The sequence below is a fragment of the Anticarsia gemmatalis genome, chromosome 14 (genome assembly GCF_050436995.1).
Source record: "Anticarsia gemmatalis isolate Benzon Research Colony breed Stoneville strain chromosome 14, ilAntGemm2 primary, whole genome shotgun sequence".
NCBI classification, from domain to species: domain Eukaryota; kingdom Metazoa; phylum Arthropoda; class Insecta; order Lepidoptera; family Erebidae; genus Anticarsia; species Anticarsia gemmatalis.
This window is the reverse complement of record NC_134758.1, coordinates 10,021,018-10,046,427: the sequence shown is the minus strand read 5'-3', so window position 1 is coordinate 10,046,427 and position 25,410 is coordinate 10,021,018. Positions and strand designations below refer to the sequence as shown.

Here is a 25,410-nt window from a genome sequence, read left to right as displayed (position 1 = left end):
GTGATCAGCAGTCCAATCAGACCACAACAGAGCCAACTACATACATACATTTTAAATTATTTGTATATTAAATAAAATAATATCTCATACTTACGCTTGTGAACTCAACAGTACTTTCAAGATAGGGTAGCGCGTCGGTCGGCTGACAATTTAGTCTCGTGATGGAACATTCAGCCTATAGGCAGATACTATATTTATACCTAAGTTTTAGTCTGATATTTGTGTCTAGAGTCACATGTGAATAGATATTAGATTTTATTTTTCCTAAACGATTGACTTTGTTATAGGTACTTCAAGGTGTAGACAAAGAGGTATTGAAACCACTTTTCATCGTTTAGTTAGTTCTTATTGAATAATAATTGGCATATAATCCTCTTGCTTGTTGATTATTTGGATCAAGTATTAATGCGGCTCGATTAAACCAGCATTGTGAACGACTCGGAAATTGAACCCGAGTCTTCGTTTTCTACAGTCAAGTGGGAATCGAACCCAGTCAAAACTGTTGCATACTTTTGTTAAACAAGATTACATTGGGAATCGAATTCAATACCTAGACAAACCTACATAACATCATGGGTGCACTTAGATTTTAGTTAATTTCCAGGCAAAAATCTTGGGAAAAAATTCAGTACTTTTCAAAAATGAAAAAGGTATACAACAAAATACAATTTTAACTTTTATTATTTATTTTAAATATACCTGAAAACATAACAACATTAAACAAAAAAATATAAAAAATAACATATTTTAAATAGACACCCGAACTTTAAAAAATCTAAATTACAAAATTCGAAACGACAACTCATTCCCGCCATTTACCAATTAAAATACAACAACCGTATAAACTTAAAAAGCAATAAATAAAACCGCCGGTCGTTTAAATATCGTACAATTTAACACTTTACATCGTTCGTTAAGGCCCTCAAGCCATTCCCTTTAATAACCCACCTTACAACAGATCACAGGAAAAAGCTGACACGATATGCAAGGGTTAGATAACCGATAGTCTTAGAAAAAATACATTCCAATTATAAAACAACTTAAATACAAAACACTTTAAAGAAAATTGATCTTTATGACTTTGAACATAGAGTTTTGTTTTGAGTGTGGTATAGTTCAACCCTTACGATGATAAAGTATTTTTGTATTCGACTTCCGTAAGTAAGTGGACGGTATAATTGCCTATAATGATATATTGTATTTATCTATCCATCTCCTTGTCTATGAAACGTTAGATTATAATCTAACATTTACGACATTTCTTATTATTTCTGTTTGTAATATTACGGCATATGTTGTAATGTTTCGCTTTACATTTAATTGCTGAGTTTTTTGTAAACTGTTTTTTATTGGTTTAGTTTATGACTTTTTATGAAAAAATATGGTAAAAGTAAATTATGCATGCTGTATACATGGAAAATAACGCCACAATTTTATTGCAATATTGAGAAAAATGTATTTTAAGTGCTTTTTTTGTATATAACAATATAAATCAATCATATCGGCGATGTCTTGCAAAAAGGTCAACTGCATAGTACGCGCTGGCGGTCCTGTATGTAAAAAAACCACACATCAATAATTTTCGTATTACAGTATGAACCAAAAAAATATTTATAATTACTTAAACTTAAATAAAAGCCAAATATTTCTTAAACCATCCTCTTTCTCATCATCTGAATAAAAAGTACGATTGCAATGACCCAAAATATACCAAACTTACTTCAAACGTACAAATACACTTTTCATACCTTTATACAGTTAAAAAACATAATAAAAAGCAGGCCAACGAGTCCATTAATCTATTACGAACGCTATCTAAACTAGGAAACGGAACAACGACAGATGTGCGTGATTTTTCTTTAGTAAAAAAACCATATGCAAATGTCACCTTCATTTGCATAATATAAAAGTGTTCGTTTTCAATCGTGAAGCAAAAACTACAACCCTTTGGAGAACTTTTTTATTATTTTTTTGTGTAGGTCCATGCATAATAAGAATAATAGGTTTGTATAGAATATGTCATTTTTTGTCCCACAGATGTTTAGATCCGGAAGTTTAAAGGTTTGAGATCGAGAGTGAAGGGTTAAAGGTCAATAAAAAATTGTAAAAAAATATAGAAAATGTTCGCCTTTATACAGTTTTGTGTAATAAGTTTCTAAAAATAAATAAAATATTTTATTCCTTTAATTATTTAAGCGTTTGTTTTATTTATGTTTCAGGAAATAAAGATGCACATATTTGTTTTATGCCTACACAGGAAATGAAGGTTTTAATGCAATTTAACTTTACCACCATAATAATAGAATTAATGAAAGTACTAGTTGTTTTTTTATTATTTATTTATGTTACATCGGTCTATGCATAATTAGAATAATAGGTTTGTATAGATGATGTCATATTTTGTCACACAGATGCCGGAAATCCGGAAGTTTAGTCGAGATCGAGAGTGAAGGGTTAAGTGTCAATAAAAAATGTAAAAAAAAATAGAAAACGTATTTTATTTCTTTAATTCGTTTTTCAGCGTTTATTTTTTAATGTTTTAGGAACAAAAGCTGCATGTATTTGTTTTTATGTCTACACAGGATATAAAGGCTTTATTGAATAATAAAAATAATGGAAGTTTGCACTAGTTAGTAGTTTTTCTTGTAGTCGACATTTTATATTTTTTACGTTTTATGTGTTTTACATATTTTTTATTTCTTCCTGACAATATAAAATTATAATAAAAAGCGTTACTCAACAACTGTTGGACATATAAAAAAATGGATGGTGGAGAGCTATTTTTAGAATTAATTATAAAATTGTTATATTATTATGGGCAAATATTATATTATTATTTTTAATAACCACGTAAAGACCGGCTATACTGAAAAATATCAAATCACTGCCATTTATGTATCGTCCATACTCACAAATCAATAGGTATCATTATAGGCCGAGATCAAAGACCACCACTTGGTACGATCCTTACAAACTTGACTTGCTTCATTCACATCCATACATCTTATCATACAGGAACGCCGGTTGCGAGTGCTACCTAACCTTTTAACAAGATATTACCAATATGATCTATGTTTATATTTCATAAATTTCATACCGCTAAAAATAGATTAACATTATAATTATCTATATCTGAGTATAATTCATAATATATGTCACTTCAGCTGCAAGATAATAATAAGAAATAAAAAAATTAACATATACTTTTTCCCAAATCAACATGTAACATTCTTCGCAAGTCAGACAATAATTTTATTTTCTTACACCTCAAAGCGCAACATGATCACCCAAACTTATTAATAATAATAGTTGTATCAAAAAGCCACGGCGAGAAAAGGGTTAAGTCAGTTTATTACAAACGATGACTCCCAGGCCATGGGAACATTTGAATATCAATTGTTGATATAATTTATTCAAATTTATTCACAATGCAAGGGTGTAATTTAATAATTTAACAATTTAATAATTTTTATAAAGAAATTATTATTTGGTTAGTTTGTGAGGTGTGATTTGACGTTTCTTTTTAATTGGTTCATTTGAAATTGGAATGCTTGAGAAAGTTGAAATTGGAGTGTAGTGTTTCATTGTAAGAAGTGTCGTTGTTCGCCGATTGTGTGGTTTAAAGTTCCTGAAACAAATAAAATTACGTTAAATAATTATGAAAAATAGTTCCTTCAAGTGACAAATACACGGACAAAATTAGGTAAGTAAGTTTATATTACTTTGCCAGCTCTTTGGACTCAAAGACTAACCCCCTCGTTTGGGACGAGACGCTTGCTCAGCAGTGGGACAGAAATAGATTAATAAAAGTAATTTCATGTTTTACACCGGTGGTAACGTCAACATTTTTCTTCTTCAGAGTGTTTGCTGTGTCATTATTTTTGCGACATTAAAAACTATTATATAGGTACAAGCTGAACTTTTCATGGTGATGATAAATGTTTAGAAGTCTTTCAAATCAATATACATCACTATAGCTACAAGATTAGCACATCACTATAAAAATCAATGGAGTATTACGAATTTGAATATCTATAACAAACTCTATATTTAACATTATTTATCAGCAACAACAAGATAAACTTAGAAATTTTCACAGAATATACGCAAAATATTACCTAACTCGTGTAACATTTCGGATATTTCGAATGAAAATAGAGAATTTTCGCTAAAATGGCGCGCTACGAGCTCACTCGGCCGCCATCTTTGATGTGCGCGAACTTGATGCGCAGTCGGCCGAAAACTAACAACCCCATTCGGACACTATTGTTGCCTCGTGAATTCACCCACGCGATATTTTCAATTCGAAAACTTCACACACTAAAACCAACCTTACTACTCGAACTTAAAGTCGATTCTCGCATGCTCGAAAGAATAAATATTTTTAACTAGCTCAAAACCAAAACGACGTAAGTGCACACCATAATATTTCAAATAACGAACTCTATTCAAAAGCCGTACACTTCATTATTCCTTGAGGTTATTGTTTAAAGAAAAACATTTTCCTTCAAACGAAAATGGAACGTAACATTTGAAAATAGAGTTCGAAATATATTTTTGACTAGTGATGTGAATGTGTGAGTTTCGTATATTTATAGAGGAAACCTTGTTATGGGCGCACGTGTGTTAGTTTTTGATAAAGAAAGGGTAACGTCATATCTCGATGTTGAATTTTTACCTATGAATGTGACATTCGGCGGAATAAGCATACATTGATGTGTGTGTGCGGTATGTTGTGTTTAGGGATGGAGTGTTGCTGTATCCGAAAGCATTGTTTGCGATATTTGAGTATGAGGTGGTATATTTCGCACGAGTTTTTGACTCACGTAGTAATGCGAATGAGAATGTAGAGCAAGAGAGTTTAACTTAAGTGTAAAATTATGATTTCCATGTAGAATTGCATATAAACTAAATGCACTTAAATAAAGAGTATTTTGGGATCGTTATTATTCAACGGAAACATTTAGTAAGTTTTCAATACTTTTGCGTAGCATGTTGCTTTTAATTTAGTTTTAATTTTAAGCGCCTAATTTTTTATGTAAATAGCAAATCATAGGAGCCATGATAATTTACTGTAGGTATTAAACTTTTTCCACGTCAGAGCAGAAAAGCGAATCATAGGAACCATGATAATTACTGTAGGTATTAAACTTTCTTCACGTCAGAGAAGACAGTCTTGTATAGAATAATATCCGTCATCCATCAGTTACATCACAAAAGTATCCGCATTATCCGCAAAATATCCGAAAGCAATCCCCTCACTAACAACAAGTGCGACTGTGTGCTGTCGTATTTTAATAATATTCATTTTTCCATGTCAGCGGATGTCGGAATTCTATGAAATTCTCAGCGAGTAAACCAATATAAAAAGTATATATATAATGTGTATAGGACTGTTCGGAATAAATATCTAGTGGGGTATTAAGTGGCTTCTTGTATCAATATCTTTGAAGATCTTGTGTTTCGTCGTTTGTTCTAATTTAATAATGTATGGGAATACTGTTCGATATTTTATCGCCTTTATATGTAGCCTACGAGTTTCTCTAATGTGTATCTGCTAAGTATTCGGTTCCAGGTTCAATTCCTTGGTCGGGTAGACGAGAGTGAGAGGGTTCTAAAGAGAGAGAGAGAACATTTCACGATGACAGGTAGAGCTTATTAATATCTAATTTTATCAGTAATTATCACATTTATTTTGAGACTTATCAATTTTCTGTTATCCCGATCTTTCCCTTATTTACTCGGACTTGATAAAAAAATCATTCTTTTCTAACTAAAAGTTTAAAGCTCAAACTACAATTTTAGCAGATTATTTTCCTACATTAAACGATCATCTATTATTTAGTGTCAGTAGGTATGATTCCTACCACTAGCGATAAAACTATGCGTAGTAAACTACAATTTTAGCAGATTTTTTCCTACACTAAACGATCATCTATTATTTAGTGTCATATTCCTACCTGTATAGATTCCTACCACTAGCGATAAAACTATGCGTAGTGTCCCAAACTGCTTTTAAAAACATCATTGAACCCTAAGGGTGCTCCCACACAGAAGTTATATAACGTTAGAAACTGACTTATAACATTTGTTTTTAAACGTTGATCTAAAATCTTATTAAAATTGTTTTATCATCGTGTTACACAATGTTGTGTAACGCTATATAACTGCTGTGTGGGAGCACCCAAACAAAATCATAGAAGAACTCAATCCATCATACAGTAGTCATGCTCAATGTTCGATAAATAAAAGCGTACGTTTGCTGTTACTTTACGAAAAACGTTATTGATGGTGGAATGTCAGAAACAAAACTGTTCACATTTATAGTGGCCCTGAAATTGTACGCCCCAGCGAGCGTTTCCGTGTTATATAGAGATGGGGTGGTATCGATGTTTTAGAAAACGTGGAGATATAAATGCGTTGATAGATTTTTGTTTAAAAAACTATATGAGAATCAGAAAAATATAGATGGAAGATTTTAAATAAAAATTGTTTTATTCTTAGAATGGATAAGGTTTTTAAAAACTACGTCGTACGGGTTTGATGCAGTCCTTGTTTTGTATTTTAAATAATAAATTCAACATTTCTTTTCCTCTTTTACGGTTTACTGTTGACCCGACGATTTGTAATGACTTAGAATTAAACAAACTGTGTAATATCACAATTATTTTTTCACTATCAAATGTAAGGTTAATATTATTTCTTCATGTTGATTGTTTTGTACGAATGGTTTACCGTTTCAATGTACTATATGTAACATACCTAGTATTACAATGAATGGTGATATCAATTTTATCTAAATAGGGATCTGCTGCAGTAAGTATTAAATTAAAACGCTAAAAGCACTTAAATGTGCATTTAAACGCTGACAAATCAGGCATACTAACCATCTATAATTATTACAAAAAGGTAAAAACAGACCTACAGTTGTTTCAGATCATTGATAAATTCGCTAAAGCAATAAAAACGACATACCCCGACACATACCGCGATTGAAAGATGAACAATCTTCAATGCAAGCCGCAGTACATTCCTGAATAATAATTAGTTTATAACTATAGTACGACAACTTAGTAGAGAGCATGTACGATTTATTTAGATTAATTATAATTAATAATTCTATCATCATGAGTCTAGCCGCTTTTGTAACTATGTTGGAGTCGGCTTCCAGTCATACCAGACGCAGCTGAATACCAGCATTTTAAGCAAGCGCCTGCCTATCTGACCTCCACAATACAGTTACCTAGGTTACAACACGATACCCCTCGGTAAGACTGGTTGTCAGACTTTCAAGCTTATGGCTACTACTGTTAACGACTGTCACAGATCTTTGAAAATTACAGCCGGAACCCACAGTTTAACGTGCCTTCCGAAACACGGAGAAACTCGATAAGTGTAAGATGGTCACCCATCCACAGAATAACCTCGGCAAGCATGACTTAACCTCAGAGATCGATCCGCGCGCCTGTTGTTACTTAGCCAAAATTAAGAAGCTATATAGCAGCCATAAGTTGGATAAGCGAAAGCGTCACTGATATTCAAAATTTTGTATACCAGCCGCGAACCTTACCTACAAGGCTTTATACTAAATTGTTAGACTATAAACAGTCATCAATGCATTGATTCGAAATTATGTCAAATATGCAATATAATCAGCATAATAAAGTGTTGCGATGTAAATCTAGTTTATGAGCTATAATTCCTTTTGTTTTTGTCTTACATTTGCATTGTTCAAGGTAATTGATGGACATGAGTATCGAGATAGTATTAATTAGGTTTTATTATTCTGATCGACAGATAGTTCGTGTATTAATCGGTAATTTTGTTTAATTACATTGATTTAGCGGTTCTCTTGCTGTACATAGATTGCATTTTTCAGTTTTGATACTTGTATGTAGTAAATAAGTAACTAATATTTTCTGCGACTCTTTGGAAAGGAATAGGTACCTACTATAACACGCAAACTTAAAAATACTCTTTTAGTATTAAACACAAACAAATAAATTATACATAACATTTCAAAATCAATTCAGCAGTTTTTGAGCTACGCACATACAAACAGACATACACTTTGTTATTCTATCTAACGGTCTTTATACTAAGATTAGCGTATTAACCCTAGCAAGCAGTTCCATATAAGTAAACCTGTTTATTTTTTTATCACATACATAGACATAAGTTTCATAGTGCGATGTATTTAATATGCATGCGTGTGTACACAGTTGCATATGATTGCATATGCATGTAGATCGATGTTACCGATATGTACAGTCAATCGACTGAGAAATGCTGTTATTTTTGTATTTAACTAGTTAAGTATTCATTGATATTTGATATAAGTTTCTCGTGAAAATGCGTTTATTTAAAGGAATAGTCAAAACTAAAATACTCAAAAAACACATTAATGTCACTCTTTCCATAATATTGCTTTTGTATCATTCGTTCAGAAAAATACGTTTTATTTTAAATCGTAGTTAACAGTAAATTTGAAATTATGCAATTGAAAAGACGCATCGTGAATATTCGAAATACAGTATTTTAATTACCAAATAAGCTAAAAAGGCTTTTGACATAGTTAACTTAATCACAAAAGAATCAACCAAATCTTAATTCTAACAGATCGAAAAACGTACAATATTAACACCCACTCATTTTAAAACAGTTATTGACAATTCAAGACATAAAATAATGATCTTTAGGCTTTATACGATAAGACAAACTCTCATTGAAGAAAAATCGTTAACCATTTTCCACATAAAAGTACGTTATCAAAAAAACTCATCGATAAAACATCGAAATCACCCCATCCCTAAATCAGGCAAGGATACAAGACATTTGTTTCAGCAGCTACCCGATTTCACTCTTTCTGGGGTAGCCAAAATAAGCGCGCTGCTAAATCGACAGACAAATTACGTGCCTTCACTTGACTACAGTTACTTACTAACTTCAAATGATTTGTGGCTTATAATGAACATATTTAGAGCCAGCTATTAGTTGTTGAAGGGAAATAGAAAAAAGTTTGTTAAACGGAATAGTTTGGTAAAATGTTGGTGACAACTGACTGTAGTGCATGCGATTGTAGTAGAGTTGTAAAGCAGTTCGATATTGTCGAGTTTGTATCGAGTTTCTGACGTTTAGACGATGACACATGCATGACAAAATGAAAAAACTTTATTTTCTTTTTTTCCCCAATCAATTGCTACCCTTCTATATAGGGCCGCTTCAAGAGTATGTAGGAGATGAAAGTAAGGTGCTATAATACGATTTTAATTGCACGTAACCATTAACTATTAGGAAACATTATTAAGTTGAAAATTACCTATAATTTTACAAAATCCTAATTTTGTCGCCATTATTCATGTTATTGATGATCAAGCAAGAAATGAAATGTTCTGTAGATATCTTATTCCTAGTAAAACTGTAATTTAGTTAAGCCAGACCTGCATATTTCAAAATCAAACATCACTTTTGAAAATCCACTTTTATATTCCCAGTTTTCAATAACAAAAACTTATTCCCGAATCAATACTTTCAGTCCCCATCAACCGGTCTACTGGTCATTAGAATAAAAATAGAAGTAAACGCAAATGCGACTCGAATCCCCTATTCATTTCAACCGTTCGTTCAACGTAAACTAAATTTTCCAATAGTGAATGGTTGCAAGATGGCTTCGTATAATACACATGAGTAATATACATTTGTGTGTTCGCTTGTGTGTGTGTGTGTGTGTGTGTGTGTGTGTGCTTGTTATCCAGTCACTCTTTCTCGCATATTTCCCATTCGTTTTGACAGGCGATACGGGTCTGACGAAATGGGGAGTGAGTGATGTTTTCGTTTCGATTTTTGTTGTTACTTACTGCATTATATTTTCTTGTGTTAGATGGAAACTAGTATATATTATATTAGCCATGTCTTTATTGCAACTATGTTGGACACGGCTTCCAGTCAGGCAGCTGAATACCAGTGTTAAATATTAACAGTTTTAGATGGAAACTAGCAAAAAGTTAATGATTTTGAGAGAAATAAAATATTGTAACTACAAGTGTGGACCTGGAATTCATTTGTGCATAAAAGGTGTGCTAAGTACAAGTGTGCAGAGATTAAAAAGTAATTGAAAATTGACTAAATTGACACCCAATTTGCGAAATATTGAGAGTTGTTTCATCACTTATTATAAACACAATTTTCTCAGTTTCGAAGTCGTTACATAGGTTATGCGTTAAATTTATATTAATATGAATTATTACGTCGTAAAATGCCTGTAATTATAACTAAATTATAATATTAAATACACATAAAACGACAATAAATACGTTTAAGGTTGCATTTATTATGAATTTATGAACATTTGTATCTGGGGGTATACTTTTCCATGTGACTTTTGACCTAACATGCAAAGTAATTATTGAAATAGTGTCACAGAATATTATGAAAACTAAATAATAATAATGTAATGTACCCCGGAGAGGCATATAATTTAGTAATTGCGATTTTAAAACTGACATTTTAGAACCTACTTCTGTCACTAACTATTTTGATCGTTTACCCTTATATACAAACCCGTAAAAATCGCTCTACATATTAGGAGTTAGTTGTAACAAAGTGCCTGTAGGGGTAGACAGAGACATATCTCTTGATACGATCCTCGTAAACTTTTCTTGCCTCCTTAATACTTGTTATTAATGACGATATAATTTTTCTAAAATTGTCATTTCCCAATCTCTGCGTGTTGTGTGTTCGCACACAACTCCCCTACGACCTCTCAAGGGTTGCTTGTTAAACGACAATATGCAGACTGCGGATACCGAATTATTATTTACTATGCTTAAACGATTACACGATATGTGAAACCAGTTCTTTATTATTTTGTTATGACTGTGGTACTGTTTGAATATTGAAGAAATTGTCGGTAAAATTAAAAAAATCTGCTCTTTTCGAGCTTTCAGGGTCTTTTTCTGTTATATTAATAAACGTCGTGTAAGTCTCTAACTAAGTATACAGTGTTTTGATTTTCTTACTTGTGTATAGTTTAAAAAAATGATTAATAGTAACAAATCGGGATTCCTATTCAAATAGTTAAAATGATGTTAGTATAAACTTCAGTAAGTATCATTCTACGGTTTACTTATTTTACTCAAACTATGTAACACTTATGTATGTGATTTCAACCGGAGTATTTTTTTATTCGTAATTTTTCTACAACTTAATTTTCAGTAATAATAATTTCAGCAAATGTGCCATATCTACAATGGGCTGGTCTGATGATAATTTAAAACAAAATATCATAAAAAATGGTTACCTCTTTGAAATATTTTATTCCCAAAAAGAAGATTTTTTTACAGGCTCAATACATAAAAAATGCGTTTGATCAGTAAGTAAATCCCATCAATAAAGAACACGCGTGCATTGTGAATGGATCACTGGGTATCAATTTGTCATTATCGGTCCAGTAGTTTAGTAGATAGGGGGAGTAATACATACATACGCTGGATTTTTGACCCTTATAAGAGATACTTTTGGATATAAGCGAAATTTGAGATTATACTGCTTAGCATTTAATGCGAATATGAGTGTGTTCAGTGTTATTGATCTTCGTCAATGTATATTGCTTTATTCTTAATTGTATCCTAATGCTTGGTAATATTTAGCCGGCTATAAGCTCTTCATATTATGAGCAAAACTTAAAAGATTATGAATACATGTTATACTTCCAATTAGTATTACTGAAAAATAAAACAGCTAATATTTTTGGTCGCACGTGGACTTTTTTGTTAACTGTGTACGAAATACATACAAACAGTCCGCGCTGGCTGTATATGAACAAATAAATATTTAAGTACTTACTTATCTCAATATACATTTTAATTAATATGACTCGGAAATAGCTGAAACTATTAGTCGGATTTCAAAAGCATTTTAATAAAAGATAGTTACACTCATGAAAAACGCTATTTAGCGTCAATATTCTTTAAGTGATGACCTTAAATATGGCTGTAAGACACAGTAAAATTTCTAATCCTTATAAAATGTAAGAAAACTGGCCATTGACCCCACAAAGTTCACTTAAAACAGTTTTTCATCATCCAAATTCTTATTCCCTCCATAAAATACAGCGTTGTGAAAATATAACGAAGAGGGTAGGGGCTGCTACCCCTTCTCATTGTGATGCGAAAGACATGACAAGTGTCAAAAATTTACTAGAAAAGCTGGTGCAAAGATCTTGCGCGTGAATGTATTCGTGAAACGTGGAATGTACATAGACTATTTATTTGTGAAAACTGCTAGACTGGTTTTGATGAAACTTTGATTGCGATGATTGGGAAATTGATGACCGTTTAGCTTGAGAGTCGTCTGGAAGTAATTTTGAAAGAAAACGCACGATTTTGTGTAGTATTTTTCGGTTTGTGACACTGAACAAACACAAAAAAACTATATCTTTAAGTTAGGAAGTTATATAAGTACTAATATCTAGTTATTTCATATTTGAGAGATCATACTATGCATATTTTTATCTCGAAAATAATTTTAGAGGTTTCTATCGCTCTACATAATGAAAGCATGTATCTCTCTCATCGAATGGTTAGTGGCCAACCTAGTGTCAAAGTTGTTCAAGCCGCCCGAAGGCCTTTGACGTGGCTTAACGACTGTTATCTTAATAGACAACAACCGGGACCGACTTTTAACGTGCCCTCCGAAGCACGGAGACGCCCAGTTCAAATACCACTATGCGGTCACCCATCTATGGAATGACCGCGCCAAGGTTAGCTTAACCCACAGATCGTTTACTGAACGGTGAGCGCAACTAGCTATGGGCGCCTCGAAAGCATGTATGATAAGACGGGACCGTGTCTTTAGTTTAGTAAGTAATATTACTGAGAAACACTAAACTAAGTTGGTAGTAAAGATACTAAACTCTAAGAAAACATGTTTGCCTCTTAAAAGGATCTTAGATTTAAAATGCTTCTACGCATTATTTAGAATGTCTACTCAAAGGAAAAATATTACGTAAGAATAATTTAAATATGTCGCGTTACAATAAACTGATTACTCATCTCATTTAACAAAGTCATTCCATTACGCACAATAAGGAATTAGTCATTAAGAATCATCGTTTTAACTAGAAAATCGCATGAACAACAGTAATCTTAACCGCAATTTTATTGCTTTACAAATGACCCGAACTTAATCATAAAGCTATCATGAGCAATAAAATTAATCAAATATATTACTAAACGTAATCACGAAATCGCAACTCCTAAGGTAACCAAAAGCACCCCTAATGGCACAGTTAACCTAGTAACCGACTTGCTAATAAAACACCAATTTAACCTTGACACAGCCCTAGTTAGTATGCACAAGCTTTCTTTTAAAATCTTACGTATTAATTTGCAAACATCCAACCACAAATAAAAATGAACTCAATTTTAGAACTCGCTAGAACGAAAATCCCATCCCCCAAACCGAAAGATAGAGTTTCGTTTTTCAAAAATGAAAAATTCTAACATAATATTTCTTATTAAAATCAATTTGGAATTTAAACCTTCACGGCCTGCAATAAAGTTCAATATCAATGCTGAATATAAAGCACTTAAGACATTTGGAATTTGAATAAGTTATTTAGCACGTGGTTCTCGTGACGACGTTCGCAATTTGAGTATAAATTAGAACACTTATCTCGTCGCGGTCCCGTCTTCTATCTCGCTCTGGCATGTGCTCGAGTATGATGTGTTCTCCCTCACGCTCCATGTCAAGCAAGCGTAGGGGTGTCAGCCGCATCAACTGTGCTTTATCGATATTTCCAAGATAATACTCGAACGCTTCGAACGACGCGACGGGGTGGCTTATGAATAGTAAAATGATAAATGTAAGCAATTCTAAAGTATAGACTGGTGTATCTAAATACGAATAAGGTAAGCGAAATCGATAAGGAGGGTGTTTTTATGACGTCTAGATTCCAGAGATCCAATATCTTCAGCGGAATGTAGTTGTGATGTGAAAAAGTTGGTATCGATAGTCGATGTTTTTATTAAGCGCGGTACGCTCTCATATTTAATTTAGCGGCGGAAGCAACAGGTTATTAGCACGGAGCTTTCCCGCCTAACTTTCCGGGCGTTCACTTTTTAAATTCCTCTCTTTCCCTTTCTAATTGGATTGCCCTCTCCCTTTCCCGTGAATGAATGAAACTTGTTGCTTGCTGAATCATTTCGCATTTATTTTAAGACTTTTAAATGTGTGTCATTGCATCGGCGAGACTCGCGAAGCGGTGGACCTTAAAATCGATTGCTACTCGATTTGATAAACCGATGGTGTCACTTTGAACCGAATTTTCCTATCCCCATTATCGTTTAACCGTAAAACTTATTTTAGCGTATAATTTTATGCATGAATAGCTACCCTTTGGGCGTAAAAATTAACACGTTCGGTGGTTAATAATTTTCCGCTCATTAGTTCTATTGAAGTTCTATCAGGTTAAGTTTATATTTTTATCACATTAAAAATAATAAAGAGCACATAATATACGCGTGTACTTGGAATTATGTCTACGTTTGACAAAGGAATGATAACAAAAGGAAATCGTCTAAACGATATTGCTTACCCGATACAATATCTCGTATTGTGACAAATTGCGAGACGAATCCACATATCAAAATTCACATTTAAACCACGCACACGGTATCTATACGCGCTCTACACACGTATAGCTCCACAGTCATACGTGAAACGAAGCCCACACCATATCTTACTCTCCAACACACGAATCTACATACATACATAAATATATTTCTATTCACCACCCAATACATTTTATCTATGTTACCGTTGCCTTACTAGAAATATCAACTATTCTACAAGAGCGCATCACTATTACCTATGCACATAATTTTGAATCTTATTTCAGCGGAACAGAATAGAAATTGGATCATAGTCGTACGAACGGTTGGTATTAAATTGGAGGGAAAGCGCGATCGAGTCTCGCGAGGTATTCTCAAGGGGTGAGCGTAGTTCTTGCGCTTAGATATAAAGAAAGGTAGATACTTATGAAATTCGAAGGAAAAACCACCCTTCCCTATACTTACACAGCGCAGTCGATTCGGTTTTCGCGGAGGAAATTGTAGCGTAGTTTGAACGGGACACTCGCTCACCGTACGCCGCATGGAGACGACGATTTTCTCGAATTTCCTTCGGGACGCGTCGCTTCCAAATTTGTCTTTGAATTTTTTTTCTTTATTCGGTGTTCGAAATTTGAGTGACGCGTTTATTATTTTTTTTACTTTTGTATGCAGACTTTTTTGTTAATTAGATTTTTTATTGTGGTAATATTTAAAATTCGCGCCGCGCTATTTGTAAACTTGAAAACTTTGCGGCGTGCTGCGTAAAGGTAAGATTACTTTTGATCACTTATTATGAATAATTATGGTATTTTAACTGCTGCAATATAAGAAAATGATGGCTAAAATAATTTTTGTTCACCTTTTAACCTAATTTAAAAATTATACTTAAAATTTACACTTTATAACACCTTTGGAGGGTTATTGTAATTTAAATAATAGCTTAAATTCGTAGTTTTATTCGTAGTATTCGTATATTATTTATAGGTCGTGTGATTTCTCACAATAACTGCCGCATACCCAAAATTTTAGTTATAAAATGTATTATTTCATTTGACGCATTACATAAATTAACTGAACGCTAGTTTTAAGACTTTTTTTTAGAGATAACCTGAAATTATGATATATTTGTTGCTATTACATGACTGCGATTAAAGAAAACTTTTGTTAAGAGAATTTTGTAGTTTCAGCCGTGTGTATTTATTACGTGTACTTTGGATACTAACTGCATTGATTCTAAATGATTGATGATTTAATTATGTCATTAACTTTTAAAATATCGTCGAATTTTAAAAATATGTAAAAAATTGAATATCGTCTTTATCGGATAAAATTATATTGAAGAACGTTCAATATTGTCTTTATTGAATAAGCTTTTCAAAATTTCTAAAGACCATAGCTTCTAGGAGATATTTTAGGAGCGGTCAGGTGTGTTTTAAGTATACAATAGTTTCGCTATTATTATTTGTTACTAATAGTATCGCCACTTATTGGACACTATATCAACTTTGAGTTCTAGGAAATGCTCCAATTAAGATCCCGGATCTTGTTCGACCCGATAATCGAACCCCATGATTGTGATATATCGTATAAACTACCGCTAGGGTGGCAGTAAATTTTATACAATATAACATTTTGTGAACATGTTCATTTCACAAAATTTTTATGTGTGTTACAGTTTGATGCCGAAACTACTGAACCGATTTTGACGTAATTTTTTACACTGATAGCTTATATGAACTATCGCAGATATCATAAGATACATTTTATCTCAGATATTTTGTTGCACCCGGACGAAATTGCAGGCAGAAACTCAGTATTTTACAAAGTAACGCTACACCTACGGCTTGTCAATAATTCATAATTTTTCTATATCTCTATCATGAAGCTAATTACAATAATATAATCATATAACGTACAAGTCCAGTCATAACTAATTGAGCATTCGAATGACATAAAGGCGTGACAGCTGTCAGAAATGACAGTTGATGACGAAACGTCTTGTTCTTGACGAGGAGGCGTGAACGTCAATGACATTTAGACAAGTGACATTTAAACAGCTTTATTGAGATGTAAGATTTGACAAGTATGGGTTACAATTAATTTAAATTGGTATTTTATAGAAGAAAGTTTAAAGCAATAAGTATCAGGAGATATTTAATTTAGGTATGGTGCAGTTTTGAGCAATAAAGTAGCACCAGCAGATGTTTCTTCAAATTATAGCAACTCTTTCCGTGTCATATGTAAAGTATCATTCTACATAATTTCGGCTCAATCGGTACAGTAGTTTAGGCGTTAAAACGTATTAAACAAGAAGCCCAGTCACTTTGAGATATATAATGGAACTTCATACTTTGATCATATCTAATCTGAAAGATAATATAATTAATCAAAAAATTAATACTTATATCGGTTTAGCTTTTGAGCAATGTCAAACAGTATTCCTTTTTAATATTTTAAAGGATTATTTTAGCTATTTTAATACACTGCAGGACAAATATCTCCGTACCACTTATTTTCCTTTTTTACTAATAATATTTAACAACTATACCTAATGTGTTTCTGTTATACAAGTTTGCATACAAAATAATCTTCAACCCATTATACGTAAGAAAGTAATAAAAAGGGATAGGTACATACACGGATAATCGCGTATTAACACTAGGGACGCCTCCCGGATTTGCACGAAGCAATTTGTGACTGACAGCAATCCGATTTAGTGGACTTTTATTCCCTTACTCCCTATAGTACCTTAGATACGGGTCTTTCTGCTGATTTGAAATAGATGCATTGCGCCTTACTACGGAATATAAAACCTCAATGCGTATTTAAAATATTATTGAAATTTAAACGCAATTAAACACGCGCTGTATAGTTGTTTAACTTTCAACTTCGAAATAAGACTGGCAGTTTTAAAGTGCGAAAGAATTCAAGCTTAGAACTTTAAAATCAAGGAACGATATAACCCGAAATTCGAATTTCAAAGCTTAATTTGTTATTTATAATATATGTTCTTAAACTGCCAGTAATAAACGATTTTTCCAAAAAAGAAACGTACTTTAGTCCAATCAAACAAAAGCAAAGTTCTTAAGATGCCAGTAAAATTCAGATAATGTAGAATACAAATTCAGATAATGTAGAATACTTTAACATAAACCTTTGGAAAAATGTACGTATTAAAATAAACTTCAACAGCCCTCGTACAAAACGTATTAATAGTAAGTTGTTGATCGACCAAACATAGCAGTGCCTTTAGAATAAAGAACGACCGTTTAAACTTTAACGGCTTCATTTACCATAAGAAGAACGAATTAAATTATTACAGGAATGTCGCTACATATTAACTACAAATACTTTACTTATTTACATTAAAATACACTAACGGAATGAATATAAAACTTTACTGTTACATTTTTTAATAAAACGTAGTTACATCCGAAAAGTTGTTACTATAAGCCGAAAATATAGGTAAAGTCAAATGTGATTATCTAAAATCATCAGCTTAGCCTTTCTTACAACTATGTTGGAGTCGGCTTCCAATCTTAGCAGCTGAATACCAGTATTTTACATGGAGCGACTGCCTTTCGGACCTCCACAACCCAGTTAGCTGGGTTTTAACACGATACTCTTCGGTAAGACTGGTTGTCAAACTTTCAAGCTTCTGACTACTAGTAACGACTGTCAAAGATGTCTTTAAAAAAATCTAAAGTGTGTTTAAAAATGTGACATTCTATTCAAAGATCTTTGTAAATGACAGTCACCACCCACAATTTGACGAGCCATCTGAAACACGGAGGAATCAGTATTACCGAAAAATCGTTACCAAGAACCGAAAAAGTAAAATCGAACGTGAATACCTATCACAAAATAATATCGAATCTCCATACATTATACTATTGATGGGGTGAACGACATATAATTTATATACCTACGTTGGTACAGTCGATAGTTGGTCCCACCCTCGTACCTTGCGACCCTCCGACGCACTTATACATAAAACATACATGTGTGAGTAGGGTTGAGGACAAAATCGATAGGGCTAACTCCTTTGTAAACCAACGACTTTGCACGATTTTTGAACGTGTCAAAATTTTGTTTTTTTCGGATGTTGATTTTTGAATTGTAGATTGTATTTTCGGCTTATATAGACTATAATAGAAAAAAAATAGGACTATTTTTGCACGCTTTTAAATATGGGACACATTTTTAATCGGTAGAATTTTATACATTACATACGTATATATTACGACATTTTTCCATAAGGATAGACAGAGACTAAATAATCAATTTTGCAATATGGATAAGAATATTATAACGTTAAAAAAGCATTCTAAAATTAAAAAATAAATCAATTTAAACAAAAATTACTCCACTACCTTTAACACTATTAAATGAAAACATAAATTTTTAATTATATCTATTACAAAATTCAAATCAAATAGAGTTCAAACTTAACTTCAAAGTTAAACGATAACTGACACTTATTTAATTACTTACTACTAAGTCCGGTGTTTAACCTAATAAAACACATTTAATGGCGGCACGGCACAATTAACTGCAATCACACATAACATCATGTACCAACGATTGTAACTGCTCGCGATGAAGCCGTAAGCAACGATATAATTATTTAACTGCCTCTGTACCTCGGCATGGTAGTGTATCCGAATGACCGCGGATTCGATTCCCAGGTTGGACTAAGACCGTCTTTGCAAATTTATACTGGATTAGTCTCAACTCATCTCAACTTAAGGCTTAACCTCTCCCTGAGACCATGAGTCCCATTACATGGGACTGACATTATTAACAACGAAACGCGAGTGTATTTTATACACCTCTGTCTAAATTTTAGGTATAGCAGTCCTCATATGTATAATTTTTTCGTTCAATCATCGCAATGTTTATATTGCAAAATATAATTTTAACAAATTAAATTTAAATGGCTTAATTTTATCGTCAGTTAAAGATGGTAAGCCGGCGATGATATTAAAATTTTTAATACGACGTTTTAAACAATAAATGGCTATCGGATGGTATATTAATAATTATTAAGTTAAGCTGTAATCCTTTTTTAATAATATAATTGTAGGTTTTTAATTTTTATAGAAACTATTGAATAAATACGATCGAAATACACACCGATACAAACCGCGAGTTTAAAAATAATTTACTAAACCAATGTTTAATATTCGCTGATTACTAGTAATTATTATAATAGTTAACAATAAAAAGTATTTGAAGTTATAAAATAATCTTCTGCACAACCTTATTTCTAGACATTTTGCTGTCTCAGGCAATTACTAGAAAATATATATCAAAATGTCCACGCGGTGTGAGAACACGAGAATCAACTATTTAATTATTTTAAACCAACTCAACGTCAATATTTTTTACTCGTCCCGTTTAATTTATAGCATGACCAAACGGGGAATCGAACGCGCAGCTATTTATTTAACGGCGAAGTATGATCATAAAATTTTATTTTGTTGTTTGTATTTAAAAGATGCCTAATAAAGAACAGGCTTAATCGACTATGATCAGCTACCAGTGATTATCGGAAATAAAAAAGTTGTAGATTTTTTAATTTTTATTTATGGTTCACAATTTAATTTTAATGGCTGATAAAACTAAATTGTCTATGTCACGCCATCACATTAGCGCGGTCGTTCGTTCATTTCTTTGTTGTAATGTAGGCCACTTATACTGTTAATTAACTTTATTGTTATTTATGATTTAATTTAATCTCTTATTTATGAGGTACTTATGATTTTATTGTTGTTTTTTATCGATATAAATTCAGAGCATGTTCATAACTTTATGAGTTACTAAAAGGTACGGCTTGCATTTTAATTCTCATTTGATATTTCTTTACGCTCAATACAGTCAACTATGGCATCTTTACTTTGTCATGTTAACTTTACTAACTGAAAAATATAGGTATTTTCACTGCTATTTGGATTTGGTGATACTATAATTTAACATAAGTCATACTTTTTAACGAAAGTCTTGGTTTAATATTACTTTATCATTATACCTAAACATATTTATAATTAATTAAAGTATAGGTAAAATTACTATGACAAAGTAAAAAAGCCACAGTTAACTGTACTATAGTTTGGAAACACAGAAACTAGAGTCACTTCGATAGGATCCGGGGGTAATATTATTATGGCAACCCCACCCCCATATTGTCAATCGATCAAACATGTGCAAACAGTATAGACTTATGTCTTTGTAAAAAAACGTCTTATATCCCTTCATAACTTCATTGTGAAAAGCAGTCTATCGTATTAAAAATAGAGTTGATTTTTCGTTGTTGAGTATTTCATGCCGAATGTTCAACATTTTGGCTATATTTTTTCTTATATATAGGGTCATAGATGGTAGATGTATTGACAAATATATCAAGTTACAGTTTCCATTAGGATATTGTTTATATCAATTTATGAAAGTACTTCAGTTGTATACGGAGTTTTGAATTATGTGTTCTGTAGAAAAGAATAAGCCGTTCTGGAAGCCGTTTTACGAATCTAGTATCGATTTAAAGTGCGTTTTTAGTTTTTTTGATCGAATGTATTTAAACAATTATACATTAGCTATTATATTAATTTTGAGTTAGGAACGAGTTGTTTTTTATTGGTCTTAGTAAAATTCTTATAGGAATACTTAACAATCTGATACCAACTTATTGGTACTATCTTAGAGGATAATTATGTCTAATTCTTATTAGATTTGCTCAAAATTGCATCAAATTATACAATGATGCGTTCCTCAGTAATCTCTCTATAGATTAGTACACTAACATTAAAACCTGTTCAATATAATTTATAGGGAACATATATACAGATGCGAAAGTGCCTGAAATTATAAGTGTAGCGAAAATGTAAAACAGAACTTTCGTTATGTAAAAAGTATTTAAAGTATTAAAATTATTTATTAATTATTTTATATTATTTTTTAAGTATTATTTATTCAAAATATTCTAACCGAAAGCAATGAATTAAGAACAAATAATTACTCCTTTATAAATACGGATGTTAGTCTTATAAATAAATAAATAACGCTTAGTAAAGGCGTGATGAACAGCCATTTATGTTTTTTACTTGAAACTAGACAAGCTATATTAATTGCGACAGCGTTCTTGATACTATTGTGATGTCTGATACAAAGTATCGAGACTTATTTATTAGACACTAGAATTTACTCTTCGTTTTGCCTGTTAAAAAAAGATATTTTATAACAGCTTATTTTTAATTTACTGAATTTCATTGACCAAGTTGCTAAAGACACTATACGCAAAATTATAAATAATAGAATTTTTTGTAAGCTGATTTAAGTAGGTTATATCCACTGCCAACATTTCAAAATGCGTACCTATTTACATAAGTAGGTATAATTTAAAATTACTCAAATACTGATATTTTTTAGCACCTTTTCTAAATAAAACCAATAAATAATTACGAATTAATCACATTAAAATTGGAAGAATGGGTTTTTCAATTTCGTTATTTTAACTGTGACAAACAAACATACTACTTTTCATAGTAATTATATAGTTCTACAATATATAGATACATCATTAAAAGGTGCTATTTTCAACGGATACCATCTATAACATCAAGACCATACATTTACGATAACTATCAAAAACTCTATCACAATAAACTCTTTACTTTACTAATTAAAAGTACTAACGGACTTTATACCGACTTCCGACTTACATAAAACTATCAAGTCGGCTTACAAAATGGAGATCGATAAAGATAGTTGTAAGTTTTAAAATAATGTCGGTATTTTTTATTGTTATTATATTTTTATATGGTCGATGACAATGTTATATTATACGGAAATTATAATTATGTACCGAAACTAATTATACAGAATGGGGTAATAATTTTATGATGGTTGAAGATAATTTTTGTATTTAGTTATAGGGCAAACTATGACCAAGACCGATGTAACTCGGTCAAAACGTCGGGTAATAAATAAATTGTAACATTTAAGTTTTCTTTGGCTGAAAAACCCGTAGGTACAACTTTGTGTTATGAGTATATAAGTCCCAATACTATAAAATGCGTATTCGCGTTATTCCCCGTATTAAAATATAATAAAATTTATGATAAGTCGCGATAGTTTAAAAACATATTTTTTTGTATTTTACTCAATTTTATACAACTACCTACTATACTTAGGACGCACGCGGCACGCGTTCAAATTTTCACCCCTTACTTCAATCCCTAAATTGTACGTATCAAGTTGTCCACGTTTGATCTTGTATCTACTCTTCTCTTCTAGCAAAATTGGTCATCATAATTGGTTTATTTCTATGTACACCAGTATAGATTATAATGTAACTATTTCGAACAAACCATACAATTTTCAGAAATAAAATAAATATTAAAATAAATAGCCTATTTTATAAAGTACACGGCATGTGCAACCATTTTTAAATTGATATACTTATTCAATTATTTTACTTTAACGACTATCAGTTAAATAAAGAGCTTGTAAATACACGGCACTATAATTTTATGATCAGTAATTAGTGATATCTTATAAAAAATCTACAAATTTTCGTTCATTAAACATGTTAATTAATAAAACTTAAGTATCAATAGGAATAATAATATATTATTATACCTAAGTAACAAATGCCATAACGAGTGAGATAGCAATATCATTCTCTCTTTCCTACAATAGTTCTAAAGTTTAAAGAATGACAGAACAAAAATCTGCAATTTATTGTCAAGTGAAATAGCCTGCTAGATACTACTTGTTAAAAAATAGTAGGAACTAAAAAAACATATTTTCTTTCCTCATACTTGACAATTAGTATGCAGGTACCCATTTCATACATTTCGCTATAACAATACAGTTACTACACTAATTAACGTTAACTGCACAGCTACTTACATAACACTTAATTAGTAAACAGAACTAAGTAACCCAAATATTAGACAAAAAAAAACACTTTTAACTAAAAAAAAACGAAAAAAAATACCTTCGAAAAACTACACTGAACATTTCAAAATGTAACGGTAATTTTCCGCGCATGCGCACTTTCCACAAAAATCACAGATCAAGAAATAAAAATAAGAAAAAAAACACAAAATTTGAACACGTCTGAACACGGTCATGGAACATATTTAAATGCGACCTATGAACTTTTATCACACGTGCATAAATTATAACAATTTTTGTCCCCTCTATGGCGAAAGGGTTATTCTATAGAACTCTATGGTTCGTGAATTTGCATATAATTTTTAGTTTATTGTATCTGAAGGGGTGTATTCTAAGGGTTGATGAATTGGTTGTATTAATATGGATTAAGGAGGTTTGTAGTGATGTGTCGTTGTCTGTTGTGTAGTTGTATTTTTAAACCCATAGGTGAGTTTTGTAACCGACTTTTTTAATTTTTCTATTGTAAGTTCTGGTTAATAATTTGTTTGAAACTTCCGTAAGTGTTTTAAATGTCAATATTAGTTTTACTATAAGAAATATTTCGAATTGTGGTTTAAAAGAATCTGTGGCTATTTTTATAAAATTTTCTTTACCTGTAGATAGGTACTAATCTATGAAGTATAATGAGTCTCGCCAATATACCCCTAGATTGGTAGTAATCCTCAATTTTAGTGTTAAATACAAAATTATACTTACCCGGAAACTTCTTACATGATAATATATTTCACTTTCCGGAATTTCATTTTTCGTTTAATATTAATATTATGTACTTAGACATCAAGACCATAGTCATCAGTTTAGTCTATTTTTGACAAAATTAACAACTAGATACGGCAAAATAATATGCTTTACAGACTATTCAATACCATATTCACCATTGCCAAACGTTGCCGTGAGAAAGCCCAAAAAATTACCGACCATAATGCATATTATTATTAATACTAACAAAACAGATACGATCACATTTCTTATTATCTATGATTATTAAAATACCCACAATGGAGTCGATGAACCGGAAGTTTGATCTTTTGTGGCGGTTCAACCCTTCCGGTGGATATCTTTGAGTTGGACCCCTAGGGTTTGTGACCCTAATGTCTGTCGCTTGAGATATTGCTTCTTGAGATATTTATTTGTTAGATAAGTTTGAAGATATTAAATTTTAAATGCAAGCTTTGTGAGGGAACAAAAAGTAATAAAACGGTTTTTAATAATATATTTTTTGAAAAACCCATAAATAGATTCTCAAAGCTATAGTTAAGAATACTATATGAAAAAAAAACATTATTTTGAACAACAGTTTCATTATAATTATATTAATTAGAACTAATTTGCATGAATCCAAGGTTATATATAATTTTATCACGCTGAACAACAAAAAGAACAATATTTTGACCGAACCAAAAGCGAAACCACTTGAAAAACTACAACCTTACTTCAAAACCCGGCAAGTTTAGTTCAAATATTTGTGCAACACAATACACTATTATAACCAATCATCGACCTATAAAAAAAAACTTTGCAAAAAGCCACTACACAGTACCAACAAAACAAACATTTCACGGGTTTGTGGCAAACAAAAAAAAAACTCGTGTCTATGCGCAAGGGCTCCCATTGTACAGAATTTGACTACTCTTTGTTTAAAAAACTGATTTATAGGCTATTAAACCCTTTCTATTAATGTATGTATAGATAAATTTATGCGTATTATTCCTTGTAAAAAATGGTAGTTATATTTTATCTATGGCATAACAAAGGTGTTTCTTTTTTATTAAAAGGGGTGCGCAAACGCATATGTTTAAGATCTATGACACGTAACAGTCTTAGAATATTTTTATAACTG

At 31.7% G+C, this 25,410-nt stretch overlaps 1 long non-coding RNA gene across 1 annotated transcript; it reads right to left on the bottom strand.

Annotated features, from left to right (window-relative positions):
* Positions 1 to 663: 663 nt before the first annotated feature.
* On the bottom strand, positions 664 to 23,755 carry LOC142978403 (uncharacterized). Its single transcript, XR_012959756.1, has 2 exons — positions 23,611 to 23,755; positions 664 to 3,628 (listed from the first exon to the last, which is right to left on the bottom strand). It is a non-coding gene; the product is annotated as an uncharacterized LOC142978403 (long non-coding RNA).
* Positions 23,756 to 25,410: the final 1,655 nt, after the last annotated feature.